Consider the following 18,620-nt stretch of genomic DNA (forward strand, 5'->3'; position numbering starts at 1 on the left):
AAGCATAACAAATAGCAAATGTCAGCTCTTCCGAGGTTTCTCTGTGATTGAAGCCCTACACACGGAACCATGTACACACATACATACGTACACATACACAGAGGCCACTTGGCTATTATAGTATAGATTTTACATTATATTTTTATGACAAATAACTACTTTTGCATAGCAGAGACAACCAGTGTTCTGTGAAAATGATCTAAAAAAGAACTGAGAAATTCAGAAAATTCCTGACATTTGATCCCATGTAATTTAGCTTATGAACAGCCACTTTGACCTTGAAAATTTTTTCTAAAGTAACAGTTTGTGGAATTGGAAACTAGTGTTGGCTGAGGTTTGCACTCTATGAGCACAGTGCTCTAGTATGACTTGTACAAGGAACCTGACTACATGGAGGTGGTGTTTGAGAGTCAGTGTTCAGTGTTGAGGCCCATACCAGTGTGACACTGTCCATGAGACAAACATGTCATCCATTATTTTGGTAAGGGCCCCGTCACACTAGAGCATGAATGCTGTACAAATCACACAAATTGTAAAAACAAACAGAATCCGAGCTGCATTTGTACGGGACAGACATTCGTACAGCCATGTATGAATGTTGTTCAAATACCCAGAATATGATTTAAAGCTGGCTCAAATGATTTGCGCACATTTGGAGAGCAGCAGCTCTGTGTTCTGCTCTGTTAAAGACCTGCCATGTCACACTGCTGGTTGTCGAATGACATCCAACGCATAGACTAATTACATGTAAACAAGGGTCCCCTGATCATTGCACCACTGGAGACATTTATCGCCACCAGTCATGGTGCAATGCAGTGGACCCATGTACAGGGGACCCTATGACACACAGCAGTCCATATATTGGATAAAACACAAGAGGTAAGACAGTGCCCTGTGGCATACGCACCCTCTCTCTCTCTCTCTCTCAACTCAACTTTATTTATAGAGCACTTTCGAACAGCCAAAACTGAAACAAAGTGCTGTACACTAAGGTCGTAAAAACAACAAAGCAACCCAATGACAATAAACACAGCAATAAACAAGCAAAACAACTAAAACACAGCGAAGTCTCATATTGTATTAAAAGCTAGTGAATAAAAGTGAGTTTTAAGATTGGTTTTAAAAAACAAACAGTGAAGAGGCCTTCCTAATGTGCAAAGGTAAATCATTCCAAATTTTTGGAGCTGCAACAGAAAATGCTCGATCCCCTATGAGTGTTCACTTGGCCCTCTGTACTTCAAAGAGCAGAAGATCAGCTGACTGGAGGCACTGTTCAGGGCTATAGGGGTGAAGTAGCTCAAAGAGGTAGGGTGGCACAAGGCCATTTAAAGTTTTAAAAACAAATAAAAGAATCTTAAAATGAACTTTAAAGTGCACAGGCAGCCAGTGGAGGGAGGACAGGATTGGTGTAATGTGCTCCCTCTTTCATACTCCAGTTAGCAGACGACTGGCGGCTTTCTAAACTAACTGGATATGTGCAAGGGAGGACTGGCTGTGCAAATGAGTTCATGTCAGTATCTGTCCGTGTATGTGTAGAATCTGGAGTGGCTTTGATGACTGCAGACTGTAGGGGATGGCAGATGAAAAGGAGCCAGATGCTTCACTAAGGCCATTGAAATCCTTCTGGAGGAAAACAAACGGGGCATATCAACCTTTGGTAGCTGATAAGTCTGCCATGTTTGGGTTAGGCAGAGAAGCACAGAGTTCCAATAGGGCCTCTCTTTAACTGTCCAGATCTAATTGTGAATATTCAGTGGTCTCCAACATCATTTCCTTTGCAAGGCAGACATTTGCTTTGAGATGATTTCCAATTTGTGTTTAAGTATTCAGTGGTCTCCAACATCATTTCCTTTGCAAGGCAGACATTTGCTTTGAGATGATTTCCAATTTGTGTTTAAGTTCAAGAGTTAACGCAGTCTGAGATTGCACCATCTTGCCCACCTCATTAATCATGATGGACTGGTGTGGGATTGTGGTTTTGGTAGCAGCCGTCTTGCCAGTTTTCTGGTAGGCCAGGGCAGCATCTAATCCAAGCAGCAAAAGCCTTCCTGCCATAAAAGCAAATAAGAATAAATCCTCAACATCTTCCATGGAGAGTGGTGCCAAGCACACGACACACCACTTCTCCCAGGCATCAAGAACATAGCCCGCAGGGTATGTTCCATCTGGGCATGCAGGGTCCCCCAGCCCTGATTTCCTTGTTGAAAAGATGGTGTCAATAGCATTAAGAGAGCAGCTGATCAATTCCATGATTATTCCAAATATAGTTTGAAGAATTCACAGTCTGGTGAAGTTGGGACTTTTGAAGGTTGGGGCAGAGATAGAGAAACACAGAAAGAGAGGGGAGAGGAGGAGATGCGACCACCCTTGCCGGAGTCCTTTACATCTAGTGCACGTAAAGACTGCATGGTAGACTGCACATTAAAATATTTCCTTTGCACACCCCAAACAGGATCCAGCATGAATGCAGCATGACTGCCGATAGATAGATAGATAGATAGATAGATAGATAGATAGATAGATAGATAGATAGATAGATAGATAGATAGATAGATAGATAGATCGAGAGAAATTCAGCTGTCTAGCAGCAACACATCCACGCACAGACACATACAACACATAAAAAAATACATACATAGTTCAATAAAAAATTACTAGCAACAGTAAGCAAATAAAGCGCACATGTTCACACCGAGCTGTTATAAAGTCTTATAGCAGAGGGGACAAAAGACATCTTATATCATTCCATTCTGCAGCGCAGGGAAAGGAGCCTGTTGCTGCAGTTGCTCCTCTGAGTAGACAGACTGTTATGTAAAGAATGCCTGGTATTACACAGGATGCCCTGCATTAGAGTCCTCATCCTCCTCTCCAGCACAGCTCCCACAGAGTCTGCCCTCCTCTCCATCACTGACCCACACTTTCTTATGAGCTTATCCAGCCGATTACTGTCTCTCAGGGTCATACCACCCCCTAACAGACAACCCCAAAAAACACAGCACTGGGTACGACAGATTGATAAAAAATGTACATTTCACTGCTGAGCCTCCTCAGGAAGTCGAGCCTACTCTGTCCTATCTTATACAAGGTGCTTGCATGTACTGACCAGTCCAGCTTGTTGTCCAGATGGACTCCCAAAATATGTAGGACTGGACAACCTCTATTACCTCACCGTCGATGGTGATTGGTGTGTGGAAGGGCCTTCTGAAGTCAATAATCATCTCCTTGGTCTTGGTGGTGTTTATGATCAGACCATTGCTCCTGCTCCAGTCTGTAAATGAGGAAATGACTCCTCTGTATTTCCTCTCATCCCCTCCCTTCACACATGCAACAACAGCCGTGTCATCAGAGTATTTCTGAATGTGGCATGCTGCAGAATGATATGAGAAATCTGCAGTGTACAGCGTAAAAAGGAAGGGAGACAGTACTGTCCCCTGTGGTGCCTCAATGTTGCTCACCAAAGTGTCCGACACGCTGTCCCCCAGTCTGATGTACTGCAACCTCCCAGGTGAGATAGTTGTAGATCCAGGTGGTGAATAGGGGATCCACTCCAATATGCTCCAATTTTTGCCTTAAGTAGTTTAGGCAGGATTGTATTGAAGGCACTCAAGAAATTGAAAAGCAGCAGGAGCCAGCAACAAGAGCAGAGGTGGAACAGCTGCCAGGTGGAGCACAGCAGGAACCAGCAGCAGAGGTGGAAAAGCCACTGGGTGGAGCCCAGCAGGAGCCAACAGCAGCAGAGATGGAACAACCGCTGGGTGGAGCACCGCAGGAGGCAGCAGCAGAAGAGGTGGAGGCTGGATGTACATGTCCATGTCAGAGGAGCAGAGTCAAACCGGTTATAAAAATGGTTGAACTCATCAGCCATATCCCCATTACAGTGTGCCACACTCCCCTACTCCTTGTAGCCTGTAATGGCTCTCATGTTCCTCCACACTTTCTGTGTGTTGTTGTTCTGCAGTTTCCTCTCAAGTCTCTTTTTGGAGACTCTCCTGGCCCTCCTAGTGCTCCTCTTCACCTCACGTTGCACCATCCTAAGCCTGTCCCAGTCTACTAACCTAATCATCTCCTTCTTTCTGTTTAGGAGCTGGTTCATGTCACTTCTAATATTCTAAGGGTGAAACTAAATATTCCAAGGGGAGGCAAAGCCACAACATTGTATGCATTCTTAAGGTTAACATAACATAGATCTAAAATATTGTTATGCCTGGTAGGACAGTCAACATATTGTGTAAAACCTCATAAATGAGAGCTCACATCAATATGGTTAAAGTCCCCTGATATTATAATCAATGCATCTGAATGTTGAGACTGAATCATCGCAACAGCTTCCTGTATGATGTCACACGCTACACTAGGCTCTGCTCAGGGCGGGATGTAAACAACAATGGCGACGATGTGAGAAAACTCCTGGGGTAAGTAGTACGGCCTTATACTAGTTACCAAAAGCTCCACATCTCAACAACAGCTCTTGTGCTTCATGGTTATGTGACCAGAATTTCACCATGTGTTGTTCACCAACAAAACAATTCTACCGCCCTATGTCACGGTTGGCTCTTACCATGGTGAAGCCAGTTATGTTGACAAGTGAGACGGTGATGTTATCCACTAGCCATGTCTCTGTTAGAAAATACAGACAGCACTCCCGATACGCTCCATCAGATTTAACCAATGCCTCCAGCTCCTCAGCCTCGTTAGGCAAAGAATTGACATTCCCCATTATTATTGATAGTATAAAGGGCTTGTAGCACCATCTCCTTGCCTTTACCTTGGATCCAGCTCGGCATCCCCTGTAAGGTTTCTTGATATCCCGCAGGATCGGATGTTTAAACCCACTTGATTTATATCGCAAGCAGAGTAGCTCATCCCGCGCGTATTTAAACACGCACATCTTTCAAAATAAAAACAAAATTACCATCATACTCCAACACAAACACAAGCTACTCGGACTTGCTGCCACCGCAGTCAGTGCATGCGCAAATCAGGAAATGCAAAGAAGTGGGACAGCCGCTGGGTGGAGAACAGCAGGAGGCAGCAGCAGCAGAGGTAGACAGCCGGTGGGTGGAGCACAGCGGCTCACATTCCACAACTACACAACTGCTGTTTGAATACTCCCCAGCTCGAATGCATCTCAACAATGGTGTGCATGTTCTCTACATTCGTGCTAGCTGTGCGAAATTGGCTATCTATTTTAAGTGCCCCACGAATGCTGTACAAAGAATTCGACTGCAGCTCGAATGTAGCTCGAATTGCACAAATGTCGCTCGAATGTCCATTCATACAGCCTTTGTGCTCATACGTGCTGTAGTATGATGGGGAGGACGGTATTCAGCCAGGATTCAACGTGCTCAAACAATTCATACAGCTCCTCGAATGCAGTTTGAATGGTTCAAATTGCCATACGAATGTTGTACCACATTCTGACTGCCGTATGAATGCGGTTTTCCACGGCCCACCAGAAGCACCTTGGTGCAGACTGAAAGTCCTTCTACAATGTTACTCTGAACTCCTCCCACAACCACTGCTTTGCTTCCCTCACAGCAGAGGCTGCCACCCTTCAGGCCTGTTGGTACCTTGCAACTGCCCCTGGAGACTTCGAGATAACATATCACACAGGCAACTTATATATATATATATATATATATATATATATATATATATATATATATATATATATATATATATATATATATATATATATATATATATATATATATATATATATATATATATATATATATATATACAAGGTCTAATAGAAAAGTATCCGACCTTATTATTTTTTTCAAAAACCATATGGATTTGAATCAAGTGTGATTACATCAGACGTGCTTGAACCCTCGTGGGCATGCGAGAGTTTTTTCACGCCTGTCGGTTACGTCATTCGCCTGTGGGCAGTTTTTGAGTGAGGAGTGGCCCACCCTCTCGTCGATTTTTTCATTGTTTAGGAATGGCTCAGAGACTGCTGCTTTGTTTGATCAAAATTTTTTTAAAACTGTAAGGCACAACTGAGTGGACACCATTCGATAAATTCAGCTGGTTTTCGGTAAAAATTTTAACGGCTGATGAGAGATTTTGGTCTGGTAGTGTCGCCGTAAGGATGGCCCACGGCGCCTGACGGCGATCTGCGCTTCGAGGCGGCAGCGTCTCGCCGTTTCAAGTTGAAATCTTCCACATTTCAAGCTCTGTTGACCCAGGAAGTCGTCAGAGAACAGAGAACTTTCAGAAGAAGTCGGCATGAGGAGTTTATTCAGACATTCCATTGTTAACGGACATTTTGTAATGAAAGAACGTGCGGACAGAGTCGCATGTCGGGCCGGACCCGACCGCAGGGGGTCGCGACAGGAAAAACACCTCCGTTGGAAACCTTAACGGGCAAGTTGGAACATGCCCAAGCTGTTAAACAATTTCTCAGTTACTCACTTGTTGAAAGCCATCAAAAGCCGCCTGAATTTTACAAATGGTTTTCAACACGCAGGTGTTTTTCCTGTCGCGGCGCACACAGATTCACCGAGTCGTCACGGAAACGACTCAGCGAATTTGTGGGCATGTCTTTCATTACAAAATGTCCTTAAACAGTGGAATGTCCGCATAAAGTCCTCATGCCGGCCTCTTCTGAATCTTCTCTGTTCTCTCACGACATCCTGGGTGAATTAAGCCTTAAATTAGGATGTTTTCAGGTCGAAAGAGGCCAACGACGGCGCCTGGAAGCGCTGCAGGACGTCCTGCTCCGTGGGAAGTCCTTACACCGACAGAAACACCCCATAATCTCTCATCAGCCGTTAAACGTTTCACCGAAAATCAGCTTAATTTCTCGAATAGTGTCCACTCGGATATTCCTCAGAGGTCCAGAAAAAAGTTTGACAAAGCAACGCGCGCCGTCTTGAGCAGCGTGTGAAACAAAGGAATTCAGCCGAGAGGGCGGGACCACATCTCACTCAAGGCCTGCCCACAGGGAAATGACGTCACCGACACGCGTGAAAAAACTCACACATGCGCACAAGGGTTCAAGCATGATTGGTGTAATCGCATGTCAATCAAATCCATATAGTTTTTTTTTTATAAAACTGCCGGTTAGTTTTATAAGATACCTCGTATATATATAAATTGTATGCATAAGTTGTATGCAAAAGTTTGGTCATTCCTGATAATTTTCATGATTTTCCTTTATAAATCATTGGTTGTTTGGATCAGAAATTACAGTTAAATGTATCATATCATATAGCAGATGAACACTGATATTTGACAAGTGATTGGTTACGCCAATCGGAGGTCACTAAAATTAACATTGAATCGGTGTGTAACTTTGCAAAAACAATGTCAGACTCGGTAGTTTTCTCTCGGCCCCTCCCCAATCGGACCGGGAGTGACATGTTTAGCCGCAAGTTCTCCAGCAATCTTCCACTCCAGCTTATTAATTAATCAAAAACCCAGACAGAGCTTTAATTCATTTGAAAGCTTGACTCTTAGTCTTGTCCATCCAAATTGGAAGTCCCAAAAAACAGTTTTATTTGTTATTATCTATCATCCACCTGGTCGTTACTGTGAGTTTCTCTGTGAATTTTCAGACCTTTTGTCTGACTTAGTGCTTGGCTCAGATAAGATAATTATAGTGGGCGATTTTAACATCCACACAGATGCTGAGAATGACAGCCTCAACACTGCATTTAATCTATTATTAGACTCAATTGGCTTTGCTCAAAATGTAAATGAGTCCACCCACCACTTTAATCATATCTTAGATCTTGTTCTGACTTATGGTATGGAAATTGAAGACTTAACAGTATTCCCTGAAAACTCCCTTCTGTCTGATCATTTCTTAATAACATTTACATTTACTCTGATGGACTACCCAGCAGTGGGGAATAAGTTTCATTACACTAGAAGTCTTTCAGAAAGCGCTGTAACTAGGTTTAAGGATATGATTCCTTCTTTATGTTCTCATATGCCATATACCAACACAGTGCAGAGTAGCTACCTAAACACTGTGAGTGAGATAGAGTATCTCATCAATAGTTTTACATCCTCATTGAAGACAACTTTGGATGCTGTAGCTCCTCTGAAAAAGAGAGCCTTAAATCAGAAGTGCCTGACTCTGTGGTATAACTCACAAACTCGCAGCTTAAAGCAGATAACCCGTAAGTTGGAGAGGAAATGGCATCTCACTAATTTAGAAGATCTTCACTTAGCCTGGAAAAAGAGTCTGTTGCTCTATAAAAAAAGCCCTCCGTAAAGCTAGGACATCTTACTACTCATCACTAATTGAAGAAAATAAGAACAACCCCAGGTTTCTTTTCAGCACTGTAGCCAGGCTGACAAAGAGTCAGAGCTCTGTTGAGCCGAGTATTCCGTTAACTTTAACTAGTAATGACTTCATGACTTTCTTTGCTAATAAAATTTTAACTATTAGAGAAAAAAAATACTCATAACCATCCCAAAGACATATCGTTATCTTTGGCTGCTTTCAGTGATGCCGGTATTTGGTTAGACTCTTTCTCTCAGATTGTTCTGTCTGAGTTATTTTCATTAGTTACTTCCTCCAAACCATCAACATGTCTATTAGACCCCATTCCTACCAGCCTGCTCAAGGAAGCCCTACCATTAATTAATGCTTCGATCTTAAATATGATCAATCTATCTTTATTAGTTGGCTATGTACCACAGGCTTTTAAGGTGGCAGTAATTAAACCATTACTTAAAAAGCCATCACTTGACACAGCTATCTTAGCTAATTATAGGCCAATCTCCAACCTTCCTTTTCTCTCAAACATTCTTGAAAGGGTAGTTGTAAAACAGCTAACTGATCATCTGCAGAGGAATGGTCTATTTGAAGAGTTTCAGTCAGGTTTTAGAATCCATCATAGTACAGAAACAGCATTAGTGAAGGTTACAAATGATCTTCTTATGGCCTCAGACAGTGGACTCATCTCTGTGCTTGTTCTGTTAGACCTCAGTGCTGCTTTTGATACTGTTGACCATAAAATTTTATTACAGAGATTAGAGCATGCCATAGGTATTAAAGGCACTGCGCTGCGGTGGTTTGAATCATATTTATCTAACAGATTACAATTTGTTCATGTAAATGGGGAATCTTCTTCACAGACTAAGGTTAATTATGGAGTTCCACAAGGTTCTGTGCTAGGACCAATTTTATTCACTTTATACATGTTTCCCTTAGGCAGTATTATTAGACAGCATTGCTTAAATTTTCATTGTTACGCAGATGATACCCAGCTTTATCTATCCATGAAGCCAGAGGACACACACCAATTTGTTATGTGCCGACGCGGATTGAGGAGCGGACCTGCGTCTGACTGAACCCAGTGCTAAATAACCAGAAAGCGGTTCCAAAAACAAAACATTTATTTCCCTTTCGTGCAATAATTGTGTACAACATAAAAGTGCGTTTGTCTGGCGGAGTGAAGGACGGCGCGCTCTCCAGCGCCCAAAGGGATCGAAGCCCGGTGCTTCTGGACTCAAGTTCACCGCCAAACACCCCCCAGGTGGACACGACAAACTGACTCTGTGAAGGATAGAAGAGGTGAGGTAAGTCAACAGCTACAACTAATATCCTTCAAAGGCACACGCTATCAGCAACACATTCAGGTCTGATTTTAAGCTTTATGTAAATGAGCAGCTTCTCACAACAGGTGGAGGATCATCAGTCCGCACGCCACGGCCGTGAGAAGCGAGCTGCACAATTCTCATCAATGTTCAAATATACTGCGTAACAAAATACCAAATTACTATTAACACTTATTCAGACAATCAATCACCTCTGATGTGTGCTGACAGCATGTGTCCCTCACCCGTCCTCCTTCACAGGCACGATGTGTCAAACCCAGGCGCGGTCCTCAGCGTCTCACAAACGAACGTCACAAGGTCGAGTTCCCGGCCCTTCTGCTTGAACCACTCATGGCTTAAATGCAGAACGCCATCTAATTATCTGCTTCAGGTGAAAGTCCTTAGGTCTGCACGTGAGCATCATCCACAGGTGCTGCAAGTCATTAGGCCTGCACGTGGACATCCTCCACAAGTGCAGCGAATAATGTTGATGAGGGTGAAGGATTCTTCTGCCAGCACCGTCTCCACAGACAAAAACCAGTTTGCATTCCACCTGGAGAGCAAAGAAAAGAAAACACAAAAACATCCAGCCAAACCCCCCAACACACAACACAATTAGCTAAACTGCAGGATTGTCTTACAGACATAAAGACATGGATGGCCTGTAATTTCCTGCTTTTAAACAGATAAAACTGAAGTTATTGTACTTGGCCCCACAAATCTTAGAAACATGGTGTCTAACCAGATCATTACTCTGGATGGCATTACCCTGACCTCTAGTAATACTGTGAGAAATCTTGGAGTCACTTTTGATCAGGATATGTCATTCAATGCGCATATTAAACAAATATGTAGGACTGCTTTTTTGCATTTGTGCAATATCTCTAAAATTAGAAAGGTCTTGTCTCAGAGTGATGCTGAAAAACTAATTCATGCATTTATTTCCTCTAGGCTGGACTATTGTAATTTATTATTATCAGGTTGTCCTAAAAGTTCCCTGAAAAGCCTTCAGTTAATTCAAAATGCTGCAGCTAGAGTACCTAGAAGGACAGAGCATATCTCACCCATATTTGCCTCTCTTCATTGGCTTCCTGTTAATTCTAGAATAGAATTTAAAATTCTTCTTCTTACTTATAAGGTTTTGAATAATCAGGTCCCATCTTATCTTAGGGACCTCATAGTACCATATCACCCCAATAGAGCGCTTCGCTGTCAGACTGCAGGCTTACTTGTAGTTCCTAGGGTTTGTAAGAGTAGAATGGGAGGCAGAGCCTTCAGCTTTCAGGCTCCTCTCCTGTGGAACCAGCTCCCAATTCAGATCAGGGAGACAGACACCCTCTCTACTTTTAAGATTAGGCTTAAACTTTCCTTTTTGCTAAAGCTTATAGTTAAGGCTGGATCAGGTGACCCTGAACCATCCCTTAGTTATGCTGCTATAGACGTAGACTGCTGGGGGGTTCCCATGATGCACTGAGTGTTTCTTTCTCTTTTTGCTCTGTATGCACCACTCTGCATTTAATCATTAGTGATTGATCTCTGCTTCCCTCCACAGCATGTCTTTTTCCTGGTTCTCTCCCTCAGCCCCAACCAGTCCCAGCAGAAGACTGCTCCTCCTTGAGCCTGGTTCTGCTGGAGGTTTCTTCCTGTTAAAAGGGAGTTTTTCCTTCCCACTGTCGCCAAGTGCTTGCTCACAGGTGGTCGTTTTGACCGTTGGGGTTTTTCCGTAATTATTGTATGGCCTTGCCTTACAATATAAAGCGCCTTGGGGCAACTGTTTGTTGTGATTTGGCGCTATATAAATAACATTGATTTGATTTGATTTGAAATGAAGTTTCTAGTATTTATAGAAAGTGTGCAATAATTATTGAAACAAAATTAGGCAGGTGCCTGAATTTGGGCACTGTTGTCATTTTATTGATTTGAATACATTTAGCCCTAAATATTGGAACACAAAATTGGTTTGGTGAGCTCATTGACCTCTTTACACAGGTGAATCCAATCATGTGAAAGGGTATTCAAAGCGGAACATTACACAGTGAGAAATGCACTACTTTCCTATAAGAAACAAACCAAAGAGTTGATATTCCACACTTTGGTTTGTGGATCCGCGGGCCGCCATCTTTGTAGAATATCCGCTCGGCACTGACGTCATTGACGAAAGACTGTACATGAGCTGGTGTGACCAAATAAGGAAGTGGGAAAGGCCACGGGGCAGAGGGTCGTCTCTCTTGTTTGAGGCACTCGACATGCAGCTTGCCAAGTGGAGTAAACAAGCAGTAAACAAAGCGAGTGGTGACATCAGCGGTTCGCATCAGAGCGCATGCACGAACGGCTCTGGCTGCAGCCTCCTCAGTGATTCAGGAAGTGATTACAGCTATTTTCAATGGCTAATTTGCAGAAACAAATGATTAATCTGCCACAGAATAATTATTTTATATACACACCGTCCTGTGCAGAGCGCGTGGCAACCAGTGGAACAAATAATGGCTTCCAGCTGTGAACACAGCAGGTGGGATGCCACAAACAGTAATGAGTAGATCAAAGAAAGTGGGGAGGGGGGTGCCACTGCAGCTGCAATAAACGAGTCTCCTCTGCTAGATCTGGAATCTATTCCAGCCAGGAGCATGGATGACTGGATTCAAGTCTGGGATGGAAAAGATGTTGAGACAGAAACTTGGCACCTGGCGCGAACTTGGCATAAAAACAGACCTTGAATTCAAGCTTCACTCGTTAATTGGACACAGACACCCCGCGTCATGCCCTGTGTTTTGCAGCACAGCAACGGAGACTTCAATTAATGTACAGAAGTAATGCTTGTTTGACATGGGCCGTGTACAAAATTGTAATTCCCACAGTGGACATTGGCACGTATGTACAGTCTTTCGTCAATGACGTCAGCGCCAAGCGGATAATCTACAAAGATGGCAGCCCGCGGGTGCTCGGGAGAGCGTGAAGTTCAAATGTCCGATAAAAGTATGTACTTGCGGGACTAGTGTAAAAAGTGTGGAATATCAGCTCTTTGGTATGTTTCTTATTGGTAAATATTACATTTCTCACTGTGTAATGTTCCCCTTTAAGGTGGCCATTTGCAAATGTTTCCCCTCATTGCATCTCTACTAATGAGTGGCAACATGGGAGCCTCTAAACAACTCCCAAATGACCTGAAAACAAAGATTGTTCAATGCCATGGTTTAGGGGAAGGATACAAAAAGCTATCTCAGAGATTTCAGCTGTCAGTGTCCACTGTGAGGAACATAGTGAGGAAATGGAAGACCACAGGCACAGTGCTGGTTAAGGCCCGAAGTGGGAGGCCAAGAAATATCTCAGATAAGATGAAGCAAAGGATGGTGAGAACAGTCATCATCAACCCACAGACCTGCTCCAAAGACCTACAACATGATCTTGCTGCAGATAGTGTCTCTGTGCATCGTTCAACTATACAGCACACTTTGCACAAGGAGATGCTGTATGATACTACAATGTAGAGAAAGCCTTTTCTGCATACATGCCACAAACAGAGTCACCTGAGGTATGCTAAAGCACATTTGGACAATCCAGCTTCATTTTGTAATAAGATGCTGTGGACTGATGAAACTAAAATTGAGTTATTTGGACATAACAAGGGGCGGTATGCGTGGCTGAAAATAACACAGCATTCCAAGAAAAACACTTGCTACCTACAGTAAAATTTGGAGGTGGTTCCATATTGCTGTGGGGCTGTGTGGCCAGTGCAAGTACTGGGAATCTTGTTAAAGTTGAGTGTCACATGGATTCCAGTCAATATCAGCAGATTTTTGAGAACAATGTTCAAGAATCAGTGACAAAGGTGAAGTTGTGCCGGGGCTGATTCTTTCAACAAGACAATGACCCTAAACCAGTGGTGGGCACAGTTCAGCTAATCCGATAGCAGATAATTATCTAAGCTAAAGTTTTTGTTATTGGATTAGCTTTTCAGATAAGTTTTAAAACCGTCATCGGACCAATTAAATTTAGTTCCGATAACATTTTCTTTGCTGGTAAAGTTTAATGGTCAAAAACGTTTGTAAACCCTAAAATGAAAAATTTTAGTCTGTTTGTTGTGTGTTTCTAGCCACAGAGCAGACTCGCTGCCTGTCGCTTGCTGATGATGTCATCATTAAGCGCAAAACGTGATTGGCCGGTCGATGCAGGGAGCATTGTGGGTAGTGTAGTTCAGGTTCACTTTGCATGTTACAGTGGCTCGTCCACTCGACACAAAAACAAAACAGACTAATTTTAACATTATTTTATTTTATTTCTTTGTGGCTGTAATTTAATCGCTAAGACTAGGTGGGGGAGAGTAGCTCTTACGGTGCAGCTGTGTGTACAGAGGGAGGAACTTTTCTTCATGTTTAGACATTGTTTTGGATTTAAAATGTGGATTATTTATTCAGATGAATCCCTCTGAAACTAACAAATAAGAATTTATATTTACTACGTGTATTTTACTCTGCCAGTCAATGCATTAATGGATGTAATTTGGTTGTTTAAGCGGCAGGGTTCAAAGCATGTGAAAAAAGCAGCAGCTTTTACCTTGTAAATGACGGCGTATGTTGTGAAAGTGTAGTGACACGGACCCACAACAGGGGGCGCAAATGAACGGCCAATAGATGAGCCAAAAAGTAACAATTTAATGTTGTGAAATGTGCACAACGAATATACAGACAATCTCAGAATATAATTACAGTCAATCCACAAAGGTGACGTGTGGGCAGGCTCGAGGATAGAAGACGTCTGTCCTGAGAAGAGCCGGAACCACATGATTTCCGCCCCCACAGAACCTGGTGAATACTGGAGCCGCCAAGTCCCGAATTCCCAGGTGATCACCGTCCCCGACTGTCAGATCTGGTACTGCTGGCGAGAACAAAGACAGTCAAGTGTGGGTGTGTGTACACCCAGTAACAACAACGGTGGGAATGCCACCTCCACCTCTCACTCAGAATGCTGATGTATTTACAGTAGTCCCTCAGAGGAAAAGAGTGCCATCCTGCACTCACTCAGCCTCCACAGGAAGAGGGACCGGTACTCCTGCAAACACTCACAATATACAGCTTAAGATAAACACAAATGGCTGATGATATTACCTCCAATGAAGTATGATATCTCGGCGATGAGGTGGAGATGACGTCTGGGTTTTATGGAGTGAAATGATGAAGAATGAGTGACAGCTGTCAGGAAGTAATGAGTAACAGCGCCCTCTCGTGCCTGAAGCCCGCACTTCAGGCATGGCGCCCTCTGGTGGTGGGCCAGCAGTACCTCCTCTTCTGGCGGCCCACACAACAGTGTATCTAATACCAAGATAAACTGTGACTTCTAATACTGTGTTACTGCTTTTGAAAGATGATGACAGTGTTTGGAGTTTTATGTTTTTATTTATTCATTTTTCATGTGTTCTTTGTGTTTGTGAGCTTTGAATTTACCCAGAAGCTCCTGTGGCGCTTAAACCTGGTTTATCAGAAGCCGATAGTATAATCTGATGTGGCCGCGTCCGAATCAATACTAATAGCTATCGGTTATCGGTTATCTGTAATAAAGATCAATTTTTTAGCAGTTTATCGGTTTATCGTCATAAAAGATAACTGTTTAGTTATCTGATTAATGTTTATCGAAGCTAATGTTTTGGTCACCTGTGCCCACCACTGCCCTAAACACTGCTCAAAATCTACTAACTCATTCATGCAGAGGAACAAGTACAACGTTCTGGAATGGCCATCTCAGTCCTCAGACCTGAATATTATTAAAAATCTGTGGTGTGATTTTAAGTGGGCTGTCGATGCTCAGAAACCAACAAACCTGACTAAACTGGAGATGTTTTGTAAAGAAGAATGGTCCAAAATACCTTCAACCAGAATCCAGACTCTCACTGGAAGCTGTAACAGGGCTGTGAAATGAAAACTGTAATCCCAGGAAAATTTGCAGGGAGTCTGGGGGGCATAGGACTCCAGGAGCTGGGGTCTCGGGCCCCGTGGGATCCCAGAAACTAAATGTATTTTTTTATCGAATGATACATTTTCAGCATCTCCTGGAACAAAAGTCTCAAAATTAGTGCATATTTAAATGACCCTGTATTCAGCTTTTCATTTGAACTGTCAGTGATCATGTTGAAATATCAGAATATGATGTGGAAGTAGGACCTGGAATGATTTTCCTTTTTATTGTAAACCAAATTATGCATTAACTCAGAACAACTAAACTACATGAAATTCATGAAGACTGAAAAGACTGGGTAACACGTTATTTGAAGGTACCGTCATAATCGTGACATGACACTGTCATAACTGTTACATGACACAGTCATGAATGTGTCATAAACATTATGTCAATGTCATAAATGTTTATGACTGCTGTCATAAAGTGTCATTTGGTTTTTGTCATGACAAGTTGACATTAAATTTGTTTGTGATGTCCTTATTATGACACCTTGACATTAATCAAAGTGACATTACCAGAAAATGTCTTTGTCATAACAACTTGACATTAAATTTGTTTGTGATGTCCTTATTATGACACCTTGACATTAATCAAAGTGACATTACCAGAAAATGTCTTTGTCACGACAACTTGACTTTAAATTTGTTTGTGATGTCCTTATTATGACAACTTGACATTTATCAAAGTGACATTACCAGAAAATGTCTTTGTCATGACAACTTGACATTAAATTTGTTCGGGATGTTCTTATTATGACAACTTGACATTAACAAAATATACATGTATTTGTGTCTTTATGGCAAGCTGACATTATGACTATTAGGTAGCACTTTATAATAACTACACCATATTTAGACTTAATTAAGCATGAAGAAATACATAATGAATTCGTAACAAATAATTAATTAAGAATGACATACTTAATAAGTAATTAACTAATACATTTAATTAATGCTTTACTTCTAATAAATAGTTTCCTGCATTATGTGTTTACTATTTTTTTTCTATACTTAATAAAAAATGAACAAACTATTTGTAAGTGCACATATGTATGTATTATTATGTCATGAGTTAGACATGTATTAATGCTTAGGAAGTGTCTGAATAAATGATTTACCAATTGTGTAATGCATGTATAATTCACACAGTTGTTAATACTGAGCAGCGCAAGGCAGCAGAGCCGCCAAGCTTAGCGAGGATGATGACAAATGATTGTAAGCGTGTTCTCGCAGTCCATCCAGCTCAGTTTCCGCCATGACCGCAAACCGTAAATATTTGTCACTGCAAACAGGAAGTTCATACAGGAAGTACACAGTAAGTACACAAGAAGAATGATGGGAGAAACCAAGGTGCATGATGGGAGAACTTTTTCGCAGAAATGTGAAGAAATGGCGTTACGTTGTCCCACTGGACACGAGTGAAAGGCTGGCGTAGGAATACACTGAGTGAGCCACATAACCGCCGTATAGACTGAGTGAGCCACATAACCACCTTAACTCTATAGCTTTGGTCAAGAAAGTAGTTCGGAAAAATTAATAAGCCAGTTTTGAGTTTCTCAGTGCAAATGCGCGGTGAAATAGCTAACACTTGTGGTTCACAGGTCAATGCATACAAACTCGCTGTCAGCATTGTTCACGCTGGTAAGAAGACAGTGTTTTTGAAGCAACATAGCTTAAAGAGCTGAAAGGAATTACACTGTGGACATAAAATGTTATGAAAACATTTCTAAAGTCAGTAGGCCCCATTCTATGACATACCACTTCCAGTGTTTGCAAACAAAGTAGCAACATTATCAGGCTATTAATGAGCCTTTTGTGTACTAATTAAAAGGCAACGGAATAATAATGAAACTACCCTCTGGACCTACATTCAGGTAAGTAATGTTTTTTGATGTTGTTTTTATCTGAACTTCAAATATAAAGCCGATAGTGAGATTTCAGGTGGATTCCTGGGATATTTCAACATTGAGAAGATGAAGGTGACACATGAATAGATTACTATCTAATGGATCAGCTTCTTAAAAAGTGTTCAGTGATAATTAGTCATTTATAATCAAATTTGTGAATCAGACATAAATAATATATTGTTGTGGCATTAATTGCAGATCTGGAAGAAAGAATCAAATTTCCATGATAATTTGGTAATTTGTATCTTATTTATAATGGCAGGTACTATAATGAATATTTTACATTTAGAATTACTGTGAACTGTTACTAATTTGTTGCTTATGTATAGGTTCTGTAATGAATATTTCTTCATTGTACATAGCATAGGTATCCACTTTCACTGAATTAAAATGTTGTTTTATGATATTGTCATTAAACATCTCTCAGTATATGTTATGTGTCGACGCGGGTTGAGGAGCGGACCTGCGTCTGACTGAACCCGGTGGAACCTGGAAGGAAACAGAAAAAACACAAAATTCCAACCCCCGGTGGACTACATTATACAACCCCGGGGGCAAATGAAAACAACCGATAAACCCTGTTACCTTCCCCAGCACCCCGAAAGACCCCAGATCACTCCCAGAGCCCTCCGTCGGCTCAATTTTGGTGAACGGCAACAAAATATCAAGCCGGGGAAGGGAACAGGAAAAACTAACCCGGCCCCAACCCCAAGGTGCAGCGGAAAACCGGAAATACGTCCGGTGCCCCAACCCGACCATACCCCCAGCCTATCGGGAGGGGTGGAACTACCGAAATGGCGAACGGCAACAGATCGGCCCACCCCTCTGACAGAGGTATGTTCCCGCTGCACCACACCCCGGCAACACCAATGACGAACGGTACAAAGGCCCACCGAGGCTGGAATGGAACCGGGCCCTAACCAAACCAAAAAAAACGCCCCTGACAACCGCCCCCCCCCCCCCCCCCAGGTGCAGAGGTCTTCTGAGAATGCTCAGCGTGACCAACCTGCACCACCCCACAACCCACAAGACGAACGGTCTTGGGGCGAGTGAGGTTGGGGTTAGGGAAGCAGGGAAATAAAAAATAACAAAACAAAACAACCCCAGACCCAAACAGAAAATACCTAAGTACAAATAATAAAAACCAACGAGTCCAGCCGAGCTCCGAACCGCCAGTCGTTCACTCCACCAGAACCGCCTCTGA

At 42.4% G+C, this 18,620-nt stretch overlaps 1 long non-coding RNA gene across 1 annotated transcript; it reads left to right on the forward strand.

Moving 5' to 3' along the window:
- The first annotated feature begins 1,464 nt into the window (after nt 1–1,464).
- LOC117519989 lies at nt 1,465–12,569 on the forward strand. The gene is made up of 3 exons (XR_004563501.1): nt 1,465–1,475; nt 8,879–8,883; nt 12,483–12,569. It is a non-coding gene; the product is annotated as an uncharacterized LOC117519989 (long non-coding RNA).
- The last annotated feature ends 6,051 nt before the right edge of the window (nt 12,570–18,620 follow it).

This window comes from Thalassophryne amazonica, chromosome 1 (assembly GCF_902500255.1).
Source record: "Thalassophryne amazonica chromosome 1, fThaAma1.1, whole genome shotgun sequence".
NCBI lineage: Eukaryota > Metazoa > Chordata > Actinopteri > Batrachoidiformes > Batrachoididae > Thalassophryne > Thalassophryne amazonica.